General features: G+C 42.2%; 1 long non-coding RNA gene across 5 annotated transcripts in view; it reads right to left on the bottom strand.

Moving 5' to 3' along the window:
• The window catches only part of LOC311620718, a 33,619-nt gene extending 9,082 nt beyond the window's left edge, over positions 1 to 24,537 (bottom strand). Inside the window, exons 1-5 of one of the 5 annotated variants that reach the window (XR_014794733.1) lie at positions 24,020 to 24,537; positions 20,874 to 20,979; positions 16,037 to 16,101; positions 11,254 to 11,371; positions 7,465 to 7,679 (exon numbers count right to left, since the gene is read on the bottom strand). This is a non-coding gene — a long non-coding RNA (uncharacterized lncRNA). Of the gene's footprint in view, positions 1 to 6,462; positions 6,508 to 7,464; positions 7,680 to 11,253; positions 11,372 to 16,036; positions 16,102 to 20,873; positions 20,980 to 24,019 lie in introns of all 5 variants that reach the window. The other 4 variants (XR_014794734.1, XR_014794735.1, XR_014794736.1 and 1 more) reach the window with 4 other exon arrangements.
• Between the last annotated feature and the right edge of the window lie 878 nt (positions 24,538 to 25,415).

Raw genomic sequence — 25,415 nt, 5'->3', positions numbered from 1 at the left:
CAATAAAAATAATTTTTAAAAAAGAAGAAAGAAACAGTGGCCAATCATATTCTACAGTTCACTGTTACACAATTTTATGAAGGGTTATTATTCCCATGTTACATATGGGAAAACTAAGTTTTGGGGAGGTTTTTGAGCCTTGAATCTAGACATTAGCTATTTTTCAATATACCTGATAGCTTCCCTGTGCAATGGAGCATTCTTGACACTGGGCTATCATTGGAAGTTCATTTATTTGTCTTTTGGTGAAATTATGATCTCCTTGAGATCCCAGATAGAATTCTGCTTCATGAGTGCCCAATAAAGGCTTATCAAGTAAGTGAATGAAATTATACCTCACTGTGTGAGGTTACAGAGGAGAAAAAACAATGATCTCCTCAACTTATCCAAGAGTTGGAGAAATGTAGTTGATGTCTGAAATACACGGAAACCGTGAAGAAGTTCAGCATCCATCCTACAAGAATTTGAAGGAAAATGATCATTGTGTTTATGTCAGCCTAACCTAAGTATGATTAATGGGATAAAACTACAACAAAAGTTTTATTTTAAGGCACTCCGCAACAAAGTCAGACCACATGGTGTTTTATTGTCTGAGTGCTTCTTTTCAAACACTGCCATTAACATGACTTAAAATGTGACTTATAGCTCACAGACTTTACATATACCTGTCATCAAAGTCCTTGAGGAGCTACTAGTTTAATTATGTTCCACTCCATAATAACTGCATGATATTAAAGAAAGTAATGAGTTACTTTGCAGTTCTTGGAAATTATTTTTTAAAAGCTGCTGATGTGTCTCGCCAGTATGGCTCAGTGGTTGAGCATCAACCTATGAACCAAGAGGTCATGATTCAATTCCAGTCAGGGCACATGCCCTGGTTGCAGGCTCAGTCTCCAGTATGGGGCATGCAGGAGGTAGCTGATCGATAATTCTTTCTCATCATTGATGTTTCCATCTCTCTCTCTCCCTCTCCATTCCTCTCTCAAATCAGTAAAAATAACCTATATAATAAAAGCCTAATATGTAAATTGTCCCCTCTTGCGGGGGCCTGATGCAGCAGGGACCAGACATGGGGGGATCTCCCTTTTCCGTGTCCCGCACGGAAAGAGAGATGAAAGAACCGGTACTAAATGGAGGCAGCCTGGGGTTGAGAAATAATAGAAATAAAGAGAGAAGACACAGAGATAGATTTCAAGCTGAGAGCTAGGTGGGTCACCATACTGTCTGCTGGAGAGGCAGGAAGACAACCACGACCATGACGACAACTACGGCACCTCCCAGTGCATTTATTTTATACCCCCAATACCAGGAAGTAACACCAACTTATTTGCATTCTTAAATAGGCCCTACCATGCCTGGATTTACATATCTAGTCCCCCCTCTGCCAACACCTGGGCTGATATGAAGGCCAAGCTGACAACATGTCCACCATCTTGGGAAAACATGTTTCCAAGCTGTGGCTCTGCCTATGCCTTGAGTTCAGCTGACGATAATTAAGGAAAATTGCTCATGAGTCTTCCCAGGCTGCCCTCTACACCAGTGATTCCCAAACTTCTCTCGTGATGAGAATCACCTGATGGAGTTGTTAAACTACGGATTCCTGAATATCAACTAAGAAGTGCTAAACTAGAATCTAAGACAGAGCACTAGTTAAGTATACAATTTTACCTATATGTTCCCAAAAATTCTAGTTTAGCACTTCTTAGTTGGGATTCGGGAATCTGTAGTTTAACAACTCCACCAGGTGATTCTCATCATGAGAGAAGTTTGGGAAACACTGCTCTACACCCTCCCTTGGGAGTTCAGCCAGGAGTTTGACCAGGGAGTGGGGCCTGGTTGGCCACCCATGGGAAGGGATCATACCCACGCACGAATTTTGTACACCAGGACTCTAGTATTTTAACATGTTAAGCACCCAGCCTGCTTTGTCTTCCAGATAGAAAGTATAGTGTCAGTCACCAGTGACTGGGTGCTTAATGTGTTAATAAGATAAATTAGGGGTGTCGAACTCAATCAGAGAAGGGGCCAAAATCTAAAATCCAGCCTAAATCGCGGGCTGAATGGTTGACTGAACAGTCATAAACTGACAATGTCATAAACTGACAGTGGAGTGCAGTGATGACAGCGCGGTGCGGGCCACATTGCAAGGCCTGGCGGGCTGGATTTGGCTGTTGATGTGACAGCTGGGTGATTTATACACCATGATTCAAAGATTCTTGGGTCTTTGAAAATGCTGTATTTTTATATTTTGAGGAGTTTAAACATGACAGCAAGATTTTACTCTGAATTAAAGGGAATTACCATATTTTTTTCATGTTTAAGATGCATTTTTTTCCTAAAATTTTTAGACTAAAAATCAAAGGGCGTCTTATACACACACAGAAGTCAGCTGAGGAGGGAGCCGTGCAGGTGCGTAGCTTCCCATATCTTGCCAAACAGGCTTCCTCCACTCACAAGCCTTATTGTTACTAACATCAGCTGATGCCATAATTGGAGGTGGAGATGAAGAGTGTGCAGATGCAACTGGGACCAGAGTGTTCTGAGCCCATAAAGATGTCAAAAAATAAAAAGATAAATACTGGTAAGCAATTGTCTTACTCTGCAAAATTCAAACTGAATGTAATCAGTTATGTGCAAAAGAGCACAGAAATAGAGCTGCAGAGAGACAATTTGGAGCTTCTCTCATTGAGTGTAGGATCAGACAGTGTAGAAAACAGGAAGAACAACTCCTGAAGATGCCAAAAAGGAAGAAGGCCTTAAGAGGAAAACCAGCAAAATGGGCAAACTTGGAGCAGAGGCTTAAGACTTGGATTATGGAGCAGCACCAGAGTGGCTTATGTGTGTCAACCATGCTTATTCAATGTCAGGCAAGAATGTTTGCAAGCAAAATGAACATTGTTGATTTTACAGGAAATACAAATGGTGCTTCAATTTCATGAGGAGAGAAGTGTTGGCCATGAGAACACGAACAAAGTTAGCTCAGAAAATGCCACCAGTTTATGAGGATGATCTCAAATATATAGACAGTGACTCAGAAGACAACAGTGCTACAATAGAAGTTGCAGAAATTGATATGTCTGGAACTAACAGTGATGAAAAAGAGAGCAGTAATGCAACAGAGGTTGAATAAAGTGATGTGCTGCATAATATCATAGTACTGGTATGTAAACATTACCTGCGGTAATCCTATAGAATAAAAAGATTCTATAAAAATCCTATAGAATAAAAAATAATATGCAAATTGACCTAACAGCATAATGACTAGTCACTATTACATGCACTGACCACCAGGGGGCAGACAGTCAACACAGGAGCTGCCCCTGGCAGTCAGTGTGCTCCCACAGGGGAAGTGCTGCTCAGCCACAAGCTGGGCTGACGGCTGCAATCACAGTGGCAGTGGCGGGAGTCTCTCCTGCCTCCTCGGCAGTGCCAAGGATGTCTGACTGGTGGCTTAAGCCCACTCCTAAGCCACCAGTCAGACATCCCCTGAGGGGTCCCGGGCTGCCAGAGGATGTCTGACGCCAGCTTTGGTCCAATCCCTCAGGAAGCGGGACCCCAGGAAGCAGGCCTAAGCCAGCAAGTGGACATTCTCCAAGGGATCCCAGACTGCAAGAGGGCACAGGCTAGTCTGAGGGACGCTCCTCCCCCCCGCCCCCCTCCCCGAGTGCACAAATTTTCGTGCAACAGGCCTCTAGTTACTAAATAAAAATGTGTCCTGTTTAAGTTTAAATATTGATTTCTTGATTTGGGGTTGGAAAAGTGGGGGATGTCTTATACACAGAAAAATACAGTACTACACCCTCAGGAACATAGCTGGTGGGCAGACTCTAAAGCACTGCTGAGAATGTCTTATATGCTAATGCAATCACCCTTAAACACATGTTTGAGTTATATTACAATACATTCTTCCTATTATTGTTGCTAGTCCTCGATCCAGGATATTTTTTCCTTTTATATTTAGAGAGACTGGAAGGGGGAAGGGAGGAATAGAGAGAGAAAGAGATGGATGAGAGAGAAATATACTTTTTGGTTGCCTCCTGCACTCACCCTGACCAGGGCCTGGGATTGAACCCACAATCCAGGTATGTACCCTTGATGGGGAATTGAACCCAAGACCCTTCAGTGTGGAGGACTACATTCTAACCACTGAACAACACCGCCAGGGCTGCATCCTATTTCTAATGTTATCATAATCCTAATGGCTCTCAAAAGTTTGGAAATATAATCTATTCAGTACCTCAATTCAAACTCTATATGAAATAATGACTTTTAAAAATCTGTCAGAATTGGCAGCCTCCACATCCTAAAGATATAAATTGAATTTTTTTATTTGATTATAAGACCAGGGAGACATTTTTCTCTAGGGTTATTGATAGATGTCTCAATCTGTCTTCAGATCAAGCAGACAAGTTTCCAATTTATTCATAGAACACATTTCACACCTCCTCTGTGTCATAAGTTTAATTTTCTTCCTACAACATATTGTATCAAAATGCATAACTGAAATTGGTTCTGTTATAAATTGCTTAAAAATACCAAAATTCTGATATCAGATTAGTACTGAGGCGCTGTTGATACTGAAAGATGTTGATGAAAGATTTTCATTTATTGTTACAGATATTTGTAGGAAAATAAATTCCTTCAATACTACTTTTCATTGTTAAAGTTACTTTCTTTTGAATGATTTTAATTCCACTCCTCTTTAAAAATTTACATGATTTAACAAAATGCATTTGGTCCATAATCCATTTGATTTCTATATTTGGATCATCCTTTCAGTATTCACATATGTTTTATTATGCCAATTATTTCAATGCAATTCAGGATTCATGTTGTCTAAAGTGTTGAAATCATTTTCTTTAGAAATACAAATAAATATACCAGCTACATTCTTTCTAGAACATTCTATTCTCTGTAAATAGAGATAGCAATGTTAATCCATCATCAGTAGGAATTGTTCTGCTTGTTGTGAAGAAGGATGTATAGTTAAAAAAATTTTTTGAGTATATTTTCATTGATTTCAGAGAAGAAGGGAGAGGGAGAGATAAAAACATCAATGATGAGAGAGAATCATTAATCGGCTGCCTCCTGTGGGTCCCTCACTGGGAATCAAGCCAAAACCCAGACATGTGCTCTGACCAGGAATCAAACTTTCACCCTCTGGTTCATGGATCAACACTCAAACACTGAGCCACACAGTTAGGCTAGTTCAGCATTTTTGTTTTCCCAAAATCTTTTTTTATTTATTTATTGTTTTTAGATGCTCAGAGAGTGTAGCTTTCTCTCAGCAATGCTAACTGGACCATGTAGGAACTAAATTAGCAATCAAGGTCACATCAGTACAATATTAATAACCTGAGTTATCAAACTGAGACACTTTCTATTTTGGGCAGTGCTCCCTCAGGTGTCATGACAATCACCCAATTAACCTGGCTTCATCAAAACAGAGAATTCACTGGCTCTTGGAATAACTATCAAGACCAGAAGCGTGGCTGGCTTCAAATACAACTGAATTCCGATAGCTCAAAACAGAACCTCAGGGCCCGGAGCCTCACACTCTATGTCTGAGCTCGTTTTCTCTGGTCTGGCTTCTTGTCAGGCAGCCTTTGCCCAAGTGTGAACGAACCTACAGTCTCAGCCTTACATCAGCCAGTGAGCAATCCCAATAGAAAGAGTCTCTTTCCAAATTCCGGGGCAGGACACGCTTATGCCCATTTTCTCAATCAAGTACTTTTTGATTTTAATTCCACTCCTCTTTAAAGGAGGGGCTCTCTCACTGACCAGGATCAGGTGACGTGCCACCTCTGGTTTCAGCAGTCGGGGTGGGTCACTCTTGAACCCCGAACTAAGAATGGAAGGGTTATTTCCCCACAGGAAAATCTGAGTGCTGGCCCAGAAGAAGAAAGTGGTGCTGGGCAGACCAGAACAACAGCTATCATTCTGCTTTCTGTGGATGGCTGTCTAAAAAGACTAATAGGGAGCTGGCCCTGTGTCCCTTGAAACCTTCAGTGAGCCCCAGACAGACAACAAAGCTTTCCCGAAAGCAAAAGGAGCAAGTGGCTTTCTGTGTGTGGATGAGGGTTCTCATCCCAGGTCTGCCACTACTTAAAGAAAAAATTTTGAGAAAGTGGTTGACTGCCCTAAGCCCATTTACTAAAATTCACTGGAACAGACCCCGGCCACAAGAGTCTTTAACAGTGATCCTCTCCCTGAAACATTCTCAGCCTAAGGTTTAACACACAGAGTGTTTAAACACACTAATTTATCCTCCTACAAACCATCTGAATGATTCTCAGATCCCTCAAGAAGCATACTACACACCACACACACACACACACACACACACACACACACAAAATTTTTTTCACACCTTTTCCTCCTTTAATGTTCTATACTCCACATACCAGACAAAGCTATAAGCCAGAAATTCTCTAAAATAACCTACATAGGTCCCTTTCTCACCTTAGAGTCCATAAATGGGTTGGTTCCAAAGGATCCATGGATCTCCTGGAAGTATACCCATAATTATGCATGTGCGCACACAAGTGTTTGTATTTTGATACTTTTCTAAAGAATTTAAAAGAGTGCTCATCCTTAACTCCCCCCGCCCCAAAAAAAAATAGGTTAAAAACATTGTTTTAGCCCAGCACAGAGATGGCCCAACTCTCCCATTATATCCCTGACTTTCAAACAGTCATATGCCCTTTATGGTGGTTTTTCAACAGGGCCTCAAAGCCTTTATAATGATGAGTTCTTGGTCACTTCATGCAGAGAGGATGGTGCAGTGGACTGCTGCAAGTGTACTTGGATCAGTTCAGTACCCTTTCCTAGCCTTCTTCTCATCCTGTGGGGAACTCCTCCCCCATATACCTCATCCTGGTGGGAATTTCCATCACAGAAACTCACTCCTCACCACCACAGGAGAGGGCATCTGAATACCCTACACCCAGTAATTGGTTCCAAATGGGCATGTGAATTGCCTTAGCTCAAGGTCCCTACAAAACAGAGCTTGAGGCAAAACTGAAATGTCAACACATTGTTGAGAGTGTAACCCTAAGGACTCAAGAGGAGAAAAGAGGGGGAGGGGAATAATAAAACTGGAAAGGAAGGAAAGAAAAAATTTGGTTGTGCATTACTGAGATGGCTACAGTGCCACCAAAACTTGGATTGTCATGAAAGACGTCTCCAGAGAAACAGTGTAAACTATGTCTCGGCAGCCCATCAGGGAGGAGACAGTGAAAAATGTGTCAACCAGCTCCTGCCAATCTCCTGAGACATTAAACCCCATACCTTGGTTGTATCACTGTACCAATAACTCCATAAAGGACGTATGCACAGATGACCTAGGGTGCCTCAGCCAGAAATCTGACACGTACGACCCAAGGTACTTAATTAATAATCCACCTAGCATAAATTACACAGGAGACAAACATGCAATGCACGAATAACACACAGTTTATTTACCAGAGTCCTGGTGGGTTCCAGAATCCTAGGCAGGCCACCCGGGGATCCGCACTAATAACACACACACACACACACACACACACACACACACACACGGTTCACGGAGGACTTTGCAGCTGCAGCTTGGCTTGAGTTGAGGCCTCTCACAATGGCTCATGGTCCGTGGCTCAGGCAGAGCTTTGGCTGTGCAGGCAGGGGAAGTGGAGAGAGACCCCCTGTGGAGGAGCAGAAGGAACATCTCTGATCTTCTGTGGAGCTTGCTCTTTTTATGTGTCTTCAGTGCTCAGATGTGTCTTCAGTGTGTCTTATCAGCAGGTCCCAGGAACCTTGCTATCTGGTCTTACATATGGGGTACAGATCACTTTATCTATTTCCTACATACAGGCCACTCAAGGGTGCTTATCAGTTTGTTTACATTCCATTCCATACTTTCAGATATCACACTTCGATTCCACACTTTAATACTTATTCAAATTGTATTTATCCTTATTACTATAACAGTCACCTCCAGGGAGCCACTAAGAAGCCAGCTCCCACAGCAGCAGTGGCAGCATGAGCTGGTGGCACTTCCTGTCAGTTTGGTTTGCCTGTTGTGGATGACACCTCTGGCTGAGCTGGGAAAGTCAGTGCACACAGCAAAGTGCCAAAGAATCCCTGAAGCTTTTTGTGCTTCAACCATAATAGAGAAATCCCAGGGGTGGTAAGCAATAGACACAGTGATAAATAAGGAGAGGTGCCATCTGCTCTTTCCATGAGTGACATGGGCCACCAACTGGCTGAGCAGGCAACACTTTACAAGAATAGGACATCTCCTCAATGAAGAGGGAAACAGCTTTTCTGGAGTCTAGAAGAATGTGGTTGGTGCTGGATGAATTCCCTGGAGCACTGAGCACCAAAGAATATTCAGTACTTAGCATACTGTCTGACTCAAACCTGAGCATGTGAAAAATGGATGGATGGGTGGATCAGAAGGAGGGATGGTGGGCATTTAGAGCCTGCTAAAGTTTTAGAACATTGGTACAAAGGTACATAATATAGTCATGTGTCCCATAACAATGTTTCAGTTAACTATGGACCACATATTCAATGGTGGTCCCATATATACTAATAAAAGCCTAGGTGGCCCCTGTGCCCTCACGCGACACCCTCATGACATCACAAGATGGCCGCCACAAGATGGCCAGCAGGGGAGGGCAGTTATGGGTGATCAGGCCAGCATGAGAGGGTCAGTTGGGGGCAAACAGGCCAGCAAAGGAGTGGAGTTGGGGTCAATTGGGCCAGCAGGGCAGGGCAGGGCAGTTAGGGGTGACCGGATTGGCAGGGGAATGGTTAGGTGGTGATCATGCAGGCAGGCAGAAGCAGTTAGGGGCAATAGGCAGGCAGGCAGGCAGGCAAGTGGTTAGGAGCCAGCAGTCCCAGATTATGAGAGGGATATCCAAGAGGTCCCAAATTGGAGAGGGTGCAGGCTGGGCTGAGGGACAAATCCTTCGCCCCCTCCTCTTTCCCCAGTGCACAAATTTCATGCACCGGGCCTCTAGTAAGATCATAAAAGAGCTGAAAAAATCCTATTGCCCAGTGACCTAACATCATAGACATCCTAACAGGGTAGCACAATGATGTTATTTACATGTTTGTGGTGATGCCTGTGTAAACCTACAGCACACCAGTCCTATAAAAGTACAGTATATCATATTTTTACTGCAACTTTTCTATGTTTAGGTAAACAAATACCATTTTGCTACAGTCGCCTACAACAGTGGTCGGCAAACTCATTGGTCAACAGAGCCAAATATCAACAGTACAACAATGGAAATTTCTTTTGAGAGCCACATTTTTTTAACTTAAACTTCTTCTAACGCCACTTCTTCAAAATAGACTCACCCAGGTCATGGCATTTCGTGGAAGAGCCACACTCAAGGGGCCAAAGAGCTGCATGTGGCTTGCGAGCTGCAGTTTGCCGACCACAGAGCTATACCATATGGTAGGCAATACCAGGTGAGTTTGTGTGATGTTTGCATAATGACCCACTTCTCAAAAGTATCCCATCATTGACTGAGGCATCGCTGTCAGCACAATTTATGTTCTAACAGCATAGTTTTATGAAGAAAACAATACCAGCTTATTTGACTTACATGAAGAGAACATCCTTTACAAAAGGTGCTCCCGCCCTTCGGGGCTGCTGACACCAAGCGGTGCCTGCCCCAGGGGAAGGGAGGAAGCAGACACTGGCCAGGATCCAGTATAAAAGCTCTTGCCTCATTACTTTTCTGCTTCCATCAGAGGCTCCGGGAGGGGTTTTGTGCCCTCAGCTCACCTTCCTTTCCATCTCATCCCACTCCCTCCTCCTGCCGCACTGTCACAATGCTGCTGTTTTCTCTTCCATCAGAGCACAGTTGGGAAGGTGCCTGCTCACAGGGAAGACCTAGCAGATGTTTGTCCCTGGCATCCCACCATTCTTCGAGCAAGTTTCTCCCCTCTCACTTTCCACTCACCCAGCTGCCCAAAATATTAAAATAACATGATGAGTTGTCCTAATTTTGTATGTAAAATAAATAAAACATAGCCTTCTTTGATTTAAGGTCTAGCTCATTCCTGTGACCCACTGCAAATCAAGCGGCAAAAAGCATTGAAAACCAGATAGGAAAATATTCTAACAACCTAGACTTCATCTCCCCCAAAGTCCCTACCTGTTCCCTGTTTCCGAAAACAAAACAGCAGCAGAGCTTTCTGAGCTGGCCCCTGCTCCTCCTGTCTCTCCCCTCCTCTGGTTCACTTCCTGCCGTTTTGCAATTGAATTCCAACTTCACAAATAATTTACACGTTTTCCAGTTTTTCTCTCCACTTCTTTCCCCCGCCAGCACTGTTAAGGCGTCGGTGTCAGAGGCAGGGGGGGTCCTGTAATAGGTCTGCTTCGGCATCTGTCACATTTTCTTGGTTGCACTTTGGTTACATCCAAGGGCATTATTTTCTCTGGAGGATGTCACCATAATCTTAGAGGCCATCTGTGCATGGCAGCCGATGTACATGCACTGACCACTAGGTGGCGACAGAGCACCGCTTTGGACCCTTCGCTGGCAGAGCCCAGGAAATTTGTGCTCAGGGAAGGTCATGACCAACTTTCCTTCTGCGTCAGAAGGCTCCAAACCTTCTGTCACCTGGCAAAGCAAGCCAGGCAACGGGCCTCCAAGGTCCCTTCAAGTTAATGATTTATTAGTTTCGTTGGCTGGTGTTTCCACGAAACCCTTGGTTTGATTTAACTGAGCTTGGGCAGTTTTGTTGCTGTTTTTAATTGGGTAGTCTTGCTAGAATTCTAAACAAAGGAAAATGAGCCTCCTGTTTATCATTAACTGTGGTTCTGTGGATTCTAACAGAGCTAGCTGGAAAGGGGGAGGGAAGGGGAGGAGTGGCTGAAGGGTTGGGAAGACGGAAAAAGCAGCAATGCTAATGAGGAAAAGCCCTGTGGACAGGCAGCTAACCCCCAGGTAAAGCAACTCTAGGCAGTGACCCCAGGCTGGGCCCCTAAGCCTCAGCATCTGTTTACCCAGATCACATGTCAGAGGAGACTGGGAGGGTGAGCCTGCACCACAATTTCACGTGTAAATGACAGCCACAGCCAATGTACACCCCCTCCCAAATCTCACCCCGCCCCCCAAAAAAGGCTTGTTGAAAGGTCCAGATCCTTGGAGGCTCCAGCTGAAGATTATGACACCCAGCTTATGTTTTCCCACAATCAATCTTATTTACAGCATAAACTTCAAATTGAAGGCCACAATACAAAACAATACTCACATGTTTGAAGCTATCTTGAGGGAAATTTACCTTGCATTGGTTTTATGTTTTGCTCAACCATGGCATGCTCCAGAAGTCATCTGTGTCCTCTTTAGGTGGATAACTCTCTGGTGGGTCCCTAAAATATAAAAAGGGGAGGGGGATGGAGCTGGAGTCCATGAAAGGGGCTGACTCAGACCCTCCGTGTTCTGAGGGCACAGTGTGTGGCTATCCCTGGAGGAGAAGGAGGCCATGCGAGTGTTCCCCAGGTGCCGCCCGCCTCCTAGAATGGCAGGTGAATGAGCTGGAATCGCGGAACTGTAAGAGCTGTGTCCTTGTGAGCCCAATGGGGCCCGGGACCAGCCCGCCCTCAGAGGCCCACAGAGACCAGCACAGACCTCACTCCGCATCCCGCCAGCATCCTTCTGTCAGGCAATCGGCGTCCTCTCTGACCCAGCCACCTTATGGAGGTGGGTGAGGGACATACAGCTCAAAGCAGCAAATGGGGGCTGAAATCTAGCCCAGGTTTCAGGCCACTGAGCTGTGTCTGCTCAGAGGGGCAGCCTTTTCTTAACTGTAGAAAGCCTCTGGAGGGCTCAGACGTGGCTCTGACAGGGACAGTGTGCAACAAGGAAGAGCAGTGGCAACAGCAAACTGATCAACTCTGGCTTGGCCACCAACCACCTACCCCTCCCCGTAGGGCGCTCTAACAGCTGGAGAAGGGGCAGCCGCAGAAAGGAGAGACCCGTTTTTCTGCCAGTCAGAAACTTATCATCTTGGCTTAGTCTTAGTTCTTTAAAGAGATGAAACCATATTTATACTTCCTTAAGCCAAACTGAGGCTTAAAGAGGTTAAGCAATCGTTGCACAGATGACAAATGAGGGAACCCAGGTCTTTTCCCCCAATCCTCTAACCTGATAGATTTTTGAGCAATTGTCCTGCTTTAATAATTAAATTATTAAATAATTAAATAATTATAATATCTCATCGCCTCTCAGATGAGCGATGAGATATTATAAGTCGATTCCACCATAAATCTATCATGAAAAATAAATGTTGCAAATGAATTACCGATTTGGCTAGCCAAGGCCTTGGACAATTTCCTTGAACCAAAATCTTCCTTGTCTACAAAATGAGCACAGGGAGAGGCTTGACTTAGACAATTTCTAAGAGCTTTTCCATCTTTGCAGATTTGCCATCATCTGAACAAAAATAAGCTTTTTGCACACATCAGAAATTAAAGCAGCCGCACAGCAAAGCTGCCAGGAATTGTTATCCTGATTGTACATTTCCAATAACCTTATCTAGAGGGATAGGCCTCTTGGACAGGCTTACTCCTCTCAGAAGTGGAAAGCCGGGAGGCATTATCATCTGGCTCCCAAGCTCATGCTCACAGACGCTCCAGGCTGCCTGCATTAGTCATGCGCACAAGACGCTGCTCCAAGAGCTCCAGGGCCGGAAGTGCCCACTGTAATTCAGTCCAGCGGACTGCATCCTGGGAGTGTGGGGGCTCAGGCACCCCAAGATGTGTCTTTGTGACATGTGGATTTTGAGCTAAAGACCATCAAGTCTCTGTGGACTCAACAGAAACTTCCTTTCACCCTTAACTACCTAGAAGAATTTTAATCAGGGCCTTGCTCATAATAAGATTACCGGAGAGAAGGGATAGCCCCAGAAAGGAGCTATCTTTATTGAAGACCTAACTTCTGTTGAAATGAACATCTTCCCTTCCGATCGCCCTGCAATGACTCTCTGAAGTCCCAAGGTGTCTTACCTCTCCTCCTTGGCTCAGAGTGTCATATATTCCTCATTCTCTTTCAGTCTCTGAACCTCTCATGTATTCAGGGTTTCTGACTCTCTCCTGCAGGGGTTCTTGTGTGCACAGAATCCACTATGATTTTCTCTTATCAATCTTTCTCATATCCACTTGATTATTCAACAAATAAGTAGAACCAGAGGAGGGAAGGGGGAGTTTTCCCCTTTCTCCACATTAGTGAAGATTTGTTCAATTGTGGCTACTCAAGAAAGGTGGTATTTGGTGGAGGATTGAGAATGCAAGTAATCTGAAAAGCAAGACATATTACTTGACAGGTAGCCAGAGGGAGAATAGTTGCTGCCATGGCATGAGAAAACTTAGTCTCCCAGAAGCTTGTGAAAGGCATCTTAGAGTAATAGTTGCAAACCAGTGGCCTGCAGGCCATATGCGGCCCACGGATGAATTTTGGTTAGCACAGCACATTTTTATAACTGAATGAGTTGCCAACATTTTTAGATATTTTCTTTCTTTAAAGAAAAAAATCCAAATTCCCATTCCAGACTGTGCATTTCCATTTAATAACAATAAGCTGTAACTGAGAGTCATATGCCCTTGGATCGCCATGCCTCTGAGTCACCATTCCATCTCATTTAATTAATTTAACTTAGCTGCCTCATTACCACTCCACATAGGTATTTGAGGTTGAGAGTCTTGTCCTAGAGGCATTGGATTGAGAGGGGGAAGGACAGTGGCTCTAGCAAGTAGGATGGGGAAAGTCAGAAAGGACAAAGGACACTACTACATAATTCAAAATTTTGAAAACGTCATTGGCCAGGTTCTGTGTCATTAAGAACCTGCCTCAGTCCAGCGAAGAGCTCAAGCTAAGCATAAAGATAGTTTAAATGTGATACTGAGACAAATGCTCAGAGTGCAGACAATTAGCCTTAGGACTACCCCACTCATTTCACCTGCTCATATGTTGTTCTGCCTCTCTTATATCCTGTTACCAATCCTTGCTAATTTCCACATTCTCTCCTAGCCCGTTCCTCCAAAAGAATTCATTGAAGTCCCAGTCCTAGATTCATCCTAAAATTCCAGTGACCATTTGTTATGTCATGGAGTCAGATGCCCCACTGTGGAAGTCACATTGTTGACTGTGTTATTTTTAACATTCTCTGAATCACAAATAGTTTATTAGGCAAAGGTTGTTGTCTGACTTAATTTTGGATTCTGAGCAGAAGGAAAAAAATCTCCCGTGAGAATTCAGAACCACAGCTTGGACCTTATTCAAGCCAAACACACACACACACACACACACACACACACACACACACACACATACTAGTGGCCCAGTGTATGAAATCCGTGCAGGGAGGGCGGGGTGGTCCCCAGCCTGGCCTGCACCCTCTCCAATCTGGGACCCCTTGAAGGATGTCCTATTGCCAGTTTACAGGGATCGAGCCTAAGCTGCCATAGCAGGCAGACATCTCTCTCACAATCTGGGACTGCTGGCTCCAGCCGCTCACCTGCCTGCCTGATTGCCCCTAACCACTCTGCCTGCCAGCCTGCTCGCCCCCAACTGCCCCCTGCCACTGGCCTGCTCACCCCCAAATGCCTCCCCCACCACCCTGATCACTCCCAAATGCTCCCCTGCTGACCTGCTTGCCCCCACCTTTTCTCTCCACTAGCCTGCTCCTCCCCAACTGCCCCCGTCCTGGCCTGCTCACTCCAAACTGCCCCCCCCCTGCTGTCCTGATCACCTCCAATTGACCCCCACTGATAGCCTGCTCACACCCAACTGGCCCCCTTCTTGTCTGCTTACCCCCAACGGCCCCGCCCTCATCAGCCTAGTCACCCACAACTGCCATCCCATCCTGGCCTGATCAATTAATTACCAGTGACCCAAGCTCCCAGCCCCCCCTTTTTTTTTCTTTTTTCAGTGCCTCCTTGAGCAGAGGCCAGGGCCAGCTGGAAACAAGTATCTGGGATTTGTTTATCTTCTATAATTGAAACTTTGTAGCCTTGTGAGGAGGCCAGGGCCAGCAAGGGCGGACAGGAAGCTTGGCTTCCTCCATCACCAGGGCAACCCAAGACTCCTGCTTGCTCCAGCTCTGTGGCTGCGCCATCTTGGTTGGATTAATTTGCATACTCTCTCCTGATTGGCTGGTGGGTGTGGCATGTGGGTGTAGCAGAGGTATGGTCAATTTGCATGTTTCTCTTTTATTAGTGTAGATATATATAGATATATATAGATATATTCAAATATATATTACCTTTATAATACAGAAAACTCCAACCCAAGAAACTAATCTGAAAGCTAGCCCCAACCTTATGATACATGTGAGTCTGAGACTCTAGGCAGAAGCACACATGATAAATCCTCCAACAAAACTTTACTACTGTCCCAAATGTAAAAACTCCCTGAACAATCACACACACACTTCAAAATTACAAAATTGATGAGAAAAAAAAATTGCACCACACCAAGGAAAAAAGTCAATATACACAACAAATATCAAGGTTAGACCCTCCAAAATTTCATTTAAAAGAGTCATCTGAGTTTAAGGACATATGTTTAAGATGAATAGAAACATAGCAGAAAAGACTATTTTTAACAGGGCCAAACAGAGCTTTTTAAATTATGAAAAACACTGTCATTGAAATTCAAAATTAACTTGTTCACTTAAGCAGCAAATTCAATGTAGCTTAGTAGAGGTTTAGTGAACCTAAAGGTATGAGGAATTTACATAGCATGAAACGAAGAGTTAGAAAGATGGAAAATATAAAAGAGAGGTGAGATATAAAGAATGGGGGAAAAAAGTGATCCAACCTGTTTCTAATAAAAGTTCTAGGTGGAACTCATACAATAAAATACCACACTGCAACAAGAATGAATCAATTATAGCTGCAAACAACAGTATGGGTCATTTCATAACGTCGAGTGAAAGAGAAACAAGTGTCCATACCGCATGGTTTCTTTTTTTATTTTTTTAAGCTCAAAAAACAGGTAAAACTAATCCATAGTGACTGAAGTAAAGACGTGCTTACCTTTAATGGGAGAGGTCCATGGTGATCTGAAGGAGCTGGAATTGTTCTGTTTCTTGGTCAGGGTGCTGGTTAAACAGGGGTGTTCAAACATTCATCAAATTGAACACTTACACTTTGTGCATGTTTCTATGTATATTATTCTTCGATAAAAGTTTACATTTTTAGCCCTCGCTGGTTTGGTTCAGTGGAAAGAGCTTTGGCCTGCAGACTGAAGGATCTTTGGTTCAATTCCAGTGAAGAGCACATGCCCAGGTTCCAGTTTCCAGCCCCATTGTGGTGTTTGTGGAGGGCAGCTGATCAATGATTCTCTCTCATCATTGATGTTTCTAGCTCTCCCTCCCTCTCCCTTCCTCTCTGAAATCAATAATATATATATATATATATATATATATATATATATATATATATTTAAAGATATCTGATAAAAAATTATAATTTTAGAAAAAAATTATTAAGATAGAGAGAATAGAGAAAATTGGGCAAAAGCAACATTCTAAGCTATAAAGTCTATATTTTTCTGGAAATGACAAAAGGCATGAATCAATAGATTCAAAACAACAGTAAATTCTGAGCAGAATAAGTAAAAATAAATCCACTCCTAGTCACAGTGTAGTAAAACTGTAGTAAGCAACTATGATGAGGTAGATTGCAGACTACAACAGTAACCAAATAAATTTTAATCACTGAAATAATATCTTCAAAGTGCCAAAAGAAAATAACTGTCAGCCTGGAATTTTAGACCCAACTAAAATGCCACTAAAGAGTGAGGACATAATAGAGACATTTTCAAATCAAGAAGGGGTGTACTTGAGGAAAAAGAAATCAAACCCAGAAGTAAAGAATAATCTACAAGAAGCAAAGGAGTATATAATATTAGATAAATAATAAGTAAATGTAAACATAATGAATAATTAAAGTATGTAAAAACAAGGTAAGTAGTCATTATGGGTTTACTTGTATCCCCAAATTTTCATATGTTGCAATACTCAGCCTCAGTATCTAAAAATGTGGCCTTATTGGAAAACAGGGTCATTTCAGATGTAATTTGTTAAGTTAAATGAGGTCATTCAGGTGGATCCTAATCCAAAGTGACTGGTATCCTTATAAAAAGGAAAAATTTGGACACAGTCAGAGGATACTGAAATAAAGGCAGAGATCGAGGTGATGTTCTCGATATGAGGAATTTACATAGCATGAAACAGAATTGGAAAGATCCACAAGCCAAGGAATGCCAACGATTGCCAGAAACTGGCAAGAACATGGAAAAGATTTTCCTTCACAGTTCTCAGAATCCTACCTTGATTTTGGACTTTTAGCCTCCACAACTGTGAGACAATAAACTTGGCTATTTTCTCCACCCAGATGGTTGTACTTTGTTGTGACAGCCCTAGGAAATTAATACAGAGACTGCAATTGATGCTGGAGACCTATTGCACTTCAAATGGGAGGACAGGGGAGAGATTAGAGACAAAATGTTCTTGAATATGTAGGACGAAGATAAAGAGAATGATTAACTTTGGTCTTTTAAATATCAAATATGTATGTTAAATCTTAAGAGTAATCACCAAAAGAATAGAAATAAAATGTGTAGCTTCTAAGCCAGCAGAGAGAAAAGCCAAGGAAAGCAAATAAAAACTACACACACACACACACACACACACACACACACACACACACACAAAAAAAAAAAAAAAAAAAAAAAGATGATAGAAATATAGCTGAATTAATCTGAAATTAGAATACATATCAAATGACTAAACTTTGCATTTCAAAAAAATGTTTCCTGTCCATGGATGAAAGAGAGAGAACTAGAGAGAGGAGTGGAAGGAAAGGTATGGAGAGGGAAGAGGAAAGGAGAGAGGAGGAAGGAATCAAGTTATATATATGCTGTTTTCTAGAAGCACACCTATGACACAAGGACTCAAAGTGTTTGAAAGTAGCCAGGCCAGCGTGGCTCAGTGGTTGAGCATCGACTTCTGAACCTGGAGGTCACTATTCAATTTCTGGCCAGGACACATGCCAAAGTTGTGGGCTCAATTCCCAGCATAGGGTGTACAAGAGGCAGGTGATCAATGATTCTCTCTCAGCATTGGTGTTTCTATCTCTCCTTCTCTCTTCCTCTCTGAAATAACTAAAAATACATTTTTAGAAAGTGATTAAAAGTAAAGAGATATACTATATGAACACTAGCAAAGAGAAACACATAATGATTGTGGTAGGCTGACAGTGGTCCCCTAAAGATATCTATGTCCTATTTTCCAAGACCTGTGAATGTACTAGTAAGTTACATGACAAAGGAGAATTAAGGTTATAAACGGAGTTGATGCTGTAAATCTCCCATCCCTTAAATAAGGAGATCATCCTGGATTATTCAAGTAGATCCAATGTAATCACAAGGGATGTGTGAAGTGGAAGAGAGCCCTGGCCGTGTGACTCAGTAAATTGGAGCATCTTCCCACACACCAAAATGTTGTGGGTTCGATTCCCTGTCAGGGCACATACCTTGGTTGTGGGTTCTATTTCTGATCTGGCCACATATGGAAGGCAACAGATTAATGTTTCTCTCTCACATCAATGTTTCTTCTCTTATCTCTCTCCCTCTCTCTCCCTCTTTCTCCGTCTCTCCCTCCCTCCCTCTCTTCCTCTTTCTCTCAAAAATTAATAAAAAAGCATATCCTAGGGTAGGGTGAGGATTAAAAGAAAAAGTGGAAGAGAATAGCAGAAGACTCAGAGGAATAAGTGACTATGTAAGAAAGACATGGAGAAATGCTATTTGTTGGTTTTGAAGATGGATGATGAAGGCCTCAAGTCAAAAAAACATATATTGCCTATAAAAGCCAGGAATGGCAAGGAAATTTCTTTCACCTTTAGAGCCTTTAAAAAGGGACACAGCCCTGTCAACGCTTCAATTTTAGCCCCAGGAGACCCACGTCAGACTTCTGATATACACAACTGTAAGATAATAAGTTGTATTCTTTTATGCCGCTAAATTTGTAGTCATTTGTTGCAACAGCCATAGTGGTGTTATAGCTATTTGGGGAAGATAATTAAGACAGGAGCAAGAGTCTGAAAGTTGATGAAATAAAAGAAAATATATGATTGGGTAGTGGTACAACAGAGGGGAGGAGATCAAAAGACAAGTTGTAACCCTGGCCCATGTGGCTCAGTTGGTTGAAGCTTGATCCGGTACACTGAAGGGTCCAAGGTTTGATTCCCAGTCAGAGCACCTACCTAGTATGTGGGTTCAATCCCAGGTGGAGCTTGTGCAGGAGGCAACCTATTGTTGTTTCTCTTCTCTCTCTCTCTCTCTCTCTCTCTCTCTCTCTCTCTCTCTCTCTCTCTCTCTCTCTCTCTCTCTTTAAAAATCAATAAATATGTCCTGTGGTAAGGATTAACAAATTTTTTTGCAAACAGTTAAATATTTCTAAATCTGCAAATTATTTATTATTTTAATAACTTATTTTCTGACTACTAAAATCAAAATTCCCCTTTAGAATTTTTTAAAAATATAGAAAGGTAAAAAAATACAAAAATTACAGAACTTAAGTTAGATTATTACTGTTATTTCCAGTAGATTTTATAGTAAAATGACTAATAACTGCTGTGCCATCTTTCCTAATGTGGTCTTGGAATCTGGAAGACCAAAAATCAAATTGCAACCCAAAGTAGGTAAGTCCTCTCTGGTAGGCTGTGTTCCTGCACAGGGGCCTCACAAACTCACTGCTCCAACGCGACAAGCTTGGGTTTGAAAACACATTTGTTTCTATTACAGGGTTTTATACAAATAGTGAAAAAATGATGCTCTGTGCCTCGAGCATGCTGGCGTTTTTAATTGGACAGATTTCATCTGTAGCTCTGGCCTTTATGTTCTGACATTTTACATATTCCTTCATATTCCTATGCCTACTCCATAACCCTACTTACAGATTTTAAAATACATTTACTGTAAAAATCCCACTTTTCAACACAATCAAGACTGGTGGTTGGTGAATTTTTTTTTTTCAAAGGTGAAAATTTTATTTTAAAAAGAATACTACATAATTTTCACTTTGATTTCAAATATAATTTTTGAGCAGGCAGTTGATTAGTAGATAATCTTTCCACATGAATATTGCACAAAATTTAGATGCCATCTCATTTCTCCAACATCTAAGCCACGTATTACTTACTGTAAAACTCGTGGCACTTCATGCAAATTATGCAATTCAAATCAAAGCCTTTTTTTTTTTTTTTTTTTTTTTTTTTTTTTTTTTTTTTTTTTTTTTTAGTTTTGGGCCTGTGACTTGTTTTCCCATCATCTCTCTTGTTTTTAAACCAAATCTCTGATCATCACCTATGTTTGCTATTCTGAATAGCTATAAGAACCATGAGAAGGCCCTAACCAGTTTGGCCAGTGGATAGAGCATCAGCCTGCAGACTCAAGGGTCTCAGGTTCGATTACGATCTAGGGCATGTTCCTTGGTTGCGGGCACATCCCCAGTAGAGGGTGTGCAAGAGGCAGCTGAATCGATGTTTCTCTATCCTTGATGTTTCTAACTTTCTATCCCTCTCCTTTCCTCTCTGTAAAAAAATCAATAAAAAAAATATATATATACACTTTTAAAGAACCATGAGAAGAATCTGAGAGCTGATGTGTATAATTTGTCCCCCAGTCATTAGTAGTTGCCTCACCTACACCTAATTCAACAGCCCTTTTTTAGTCACTTGCCTTTAAGTCTTTCTCAACTCATTCTATTAAGTTTTCATTAAAAAAAAAAAAAAAAAAGAACTCTCAATCTGGCCAGCATCAACCTATCAACCAGGACTACACAGTTCAATTTCCCGTCAGGGCACACACCTGGGTTGTGGGCTTGATCCCCAGCTTGGGGCCTGCAGGAGGCAGCCGATCAATGATTCTCTGTCATCACTGATGTTTCTATTTCTCTCTCCCTCTCCCTTCCTCTCTGAAATCAATAAATATACATATATTTTTTATAAAAGACAACTCTCTTTTATTTCACCTTCATATCTTATCAGTTTATATATTTCAATAAAAATAATTACAATAACAAATATATCTCACATAAAAATGTACAGAAATGTACAGAAAAAAAGCAAAACTGATTTTTGGTAAGCATTAATCCTAAGGGTGGAGGCCTAAGTGAACAGATTTATACATTTATATAAGTCTAAAATGGAAGGTTTGCCTAGCCAGTTTGGCTCAGTGGATAGAGCACTGGCCTGAGGTCCAAAGGGTCCTGGGTTCAACTCCAGTCAAGGGCACATACTAAGGTTGCAGCTCCTGCCCAGCCTGGGCCCGGGTCAGGACTCATGCAAGAGGCAATCAATGGATATGTTTCTCTTCTATCAAAGTTTCTCTCTGTCTTTCTCTTTCTCTTCCACTCTGCTAAAAATCAATGGAAAAATATCCTCAGGTGAGGATTAACAAAAAACAAAACAAACAAAAAAAAACAACAACACGGAACTATTAATATACACCAAACAAAAATCTATTCCTAAATTCTAATCCTGTTAATAAAATTATAATTTGGCTTAATAGACAGGTCAAACCTACTATTAACCATGTACTATGTAACATTTGCCTATTCGGAAAAGATGAGAAAGAAAATGTGTGCCTTTAAGGGTAAATGAGACATTTATAGGATAAAATAAGTAAAATGTATTTATAATAGATGTAATTATAGAGTAGCTCATTCATTAGGATCACACAAGATTTTAGATATTAGAGATAGCGATGAAGAGGGATTAATGAATCATCGAAAAGAACCCGAGCTAACTGTACGATTAAAGGTTGTGTGGTGTTTTTTCATTTAAATCAAGTCAGAAAATGCATGTGTGTTTACAGCAGGGACCCAGGCTTTGTTACCCTTTTCCTCCCCTGGCACATGTAAAGGTCAAATAGCCTACTTGGGCCTACAGAAGACCTGATTCTCCTGGTATTCCTGCTGTGACCCTGAAACACTGGCCGGCCTTTTACCACTGCACTGTGTGACCTCGTTATACACCAGATCAAGGATGGGACTGCAGCACCGGGGTGATATTGTTCATGCAGGTTCACCCTTTGGGAACAATTTCTGGTCACTCTTTCTTATAAGAAGATCTTTAGAACTCTCTCAGATTATAGCCACTTCTTTTCTAGTGCCAAACTGTTTTCTACATAGAAGAGTCTAGTGGTCAGGTCCATTTAAATTTAAGTGGTTTACGGCAGTAACATTTTAATCCTAAACAATGAGGGAAGTCACAAAGTGTTCTAGGTTAAAACAAGGTCCCTGGATAGTACAGCTGCAGATGAATCGTGTTAACGGCGCAGACAAGAACCAGCCTTGCCCAAGGCACAACAAATTGGTGCTGTTTAATCTGAACAACTAAAAAGGAAGCTGAACTACCCTTAAAAAAGAGAGAGAGAGAAATGAAGGAGAGAAGGTCACAAAGATCCTTCAATTGCTTGGGATACCAAGGTTACCCAAGTGCCCCAAACACTCCATGAAAGAAAAATGCTCAGTGTTTATGTCTGCATACTCCAGTCAACCATGACTGAGTAAATAGCTTACTAAAAGCCAGACAGGACATTAGTAAACTGAAAGAGGCAACCATGGAGATAGGATCCCATTGGTCCACAAGATGAGAACGCATCCTGGGGGAGTTAAGTGAGGTTAGCTAGGAGCAGCCACGTGACGGTTACCTATGGTGAGGGGATATCCAGGATGCTTAGGGTTTTCAAAGACTCTGGCTTGAGTGGTTTCTTTGTGAGTCGACTGCTATGCCCTAAACCAGGTGCGGGAAACTTCTGGCCCACAGGCCATATAAGGCCCCGAGAAATCATTTGGTCGGGCCCTGCCAAAACATTAGGGGTGAGTTAATTAAATGTTTGACCAAATATAGCAGACTAATTTTTAAGTTGATGATTTTGTATGGCCTGAGAATGTTATAAAATATCCAAATGGCCCTTGGCAGAGAAAAGGTCCCCCACCATCAATAAATAAATAGCCTTCATCTAACCACAAAGCTTGCTCATGCTTAGTGTCCAACTGAGTCAAAGAAATTATAAGACACCAGCCACACATAACATATTTCAGACCACAGATGTCTTTGAGTTCATGGTCAAGGGATCCTCATGACTAATTGTCCAAAATCATAGCCACAAGTGCTAGGCTATAGTCATTATCCACCATGTTGACAAGAATGTTGGGTTTTTTTTTTAGAAGAGCTCTTTCTAAAGGCAAATGTCCTATCAGAAGCAGGCCAAGAGTAGAACCTTTGGGAGGCATGCTGAATATAGTACAAATGTCACCAGGGATCAAGAGCTCTCTGAAGCTGTTAGGCTTTTACAGACACTTTTGGATAATTCTGGGGCAGAATTAGCACCCATGTTCCATGTACTCCCTTACATTGTTTGGCTGACATTCTTCCTGACCCTTATGAGAAAGTGGCTGATCTGAGAGTGTGGGATAGAAGTTCCAAAGAGCTCCTTGACATATTACTTTCCTAAATAGCTGTGGTTTGTCTTTAGACTTGCAAAGAACTACATAACAGCATTGGATTCAGTTGACCCCCTATATAGGAAATTAGTAGACTATGCTAAGCTGTCCCTTTAATTCCAGATCTAAACATGCAATGGATGACATTAGCATTTCTGTACTTAGAATTGTCTTCAGACTTAGAGGGATGGAAAAGAATGGTGGAAAGAGGATTGAACTGGGGATTGGAAAACTTAGATTCTTATCATTGTCCCTCATCTTGGGCAAGTCATCTCAATTCTCTGAGCCTTCATTCTTGCTATCTTTAAAAAGGGGGAATAATAATATCCACGGGTCCCTCTATCCTCACTCTCCACTCTCTCTAACCCGCTCTTGGTCTTGGGAGGCTGACATGCAGGAATTGCATCAAAGTATCTTTTGCCCTCTGGTTTCTGGTTAGAGTTTGCCAATGAATAGCCCCAGGAAGAGGTTAGAAGGAGGAAGTAGAGTGCGACTGGATACTTACCCCAAGCTCTTTTCCTGCAAGGTCTACTGGGAGCAGCAAAATCCTTCTCCTGCTCTCCCAAAGCAGCCCTGTAGCCCTGGCCGGTTTGGCTCAATGGTTACAGTGTCAGCTCTCAGATCCAAGAGTCAGGGCTTCAAATCCTGGTCAAGAGCACGTACCTCGGTTGGCAGATTCTATCCCCAGCCCCAGTTGGAGTTTGTGCAGAAGGCAACCAATCGATACATCTTTCTCACATCAATCTTTCTCTTTTTCTCTTCTCCTCTTCCCTCCCTTCCACTCTGTCTGATACTCAATGGAGAAAATATCCTTAGGTAAGGATTAAAACAAAACACACAAAAAAGCAGCCCTCTACGCAGTCATATCCTCCCATCCTCTGGTAACTGCTCCCTCTCCTCCACCCTCAGGTCTACTGGTGGTAACAACTTCACTGTTACCTGCCCTGGGGTATTATACCAGCTTTTTAAAATGCTTTAATAAGCTTAGACTGTCCTGAAAGCACCCTGATTTGAGAGTGCAAATTGTTTCCTGCTGGGTCCATGACTAATGCGATGAGCTAGATTAGAGGTATGCTGAATATCATGGGGTACTTCTGAGATTCAATTTGCATTTTGATTTGAATTTTATGGATGCTTACTAAATCTGATAGAAGATTGAAACCAGATACCACAACCCCAATTATGGGTTTTTGGATTTTTTCAAAATAGCTTTACTGTTCTCACTAACTAATACTTATGGAAGTCACAGAATACATTCCAACTTAAAAAGATGTATTGTAAGAAAATTTTGCTTTATTTGTTTTACATATTAAGATGTCATAAAAAAAATTGTTCAAGAAGGAAAAAAGTCTTTACTGCTTGAAAATGTTTAATAACCACTGTAGATGGCTTCTAGGTTACTTCCAAGATTCTAAGACTAATTTTATTATACTTTGAGGAACTGGGCGATACCTAACCTCTCTTGACCAAGTTTCTGGGTAATAAAACAGAGTGGAACTGAATTCTCTGGCATCAGGGTAAGAGCTGGGGGGCAGTGTTCAGCCGGACAAAAGTGCTGGTAGAGGCTATTGTTCCTTTTTGGAGCCCTTCCCCACCAAACTTGGCAGGTGGGTGCTATATCTGAGTCATTGGCCTATACTGCTTGCCCTGCCCTGGTGATTCCCTAAGACCCCACTTCACCCATCTTGCATGCCCTCCCAAGCTGTTCCCAGTTGCTTTTCCATGTGAATTGCCTGTCTTGGCTCATGCTCCAGACTTACTTAAAATCTCTCAAACAAGCAACATCTGGCTTCAGTGTACCCCATACCTCATGCTAAGTGGCCTCAGGCCCAGTACTAGCAGCAGCCATCTGCAGATCACTTTGTAGCTCACATCTGGTGGTGCTGAGCAGAACACGGGTG

This window comes from Pipistrellus hanaki (genome assembly GCF_964339955.1).
Source record: "Pipistrellus hanaki genome assembly, chromosome: 3".
In the NCBI taxonomy this organism is placed as follows: domain Eukaryota; kingdom Metazoa; phylum Chordata; class Mammalia; order Chiroptera; family Vespertilionidae; genus Pipistrellus; species Pipistrellus hanaki.
This window is presented reverse-complemented; position numbering and strand designations above follow the sequence as displayed.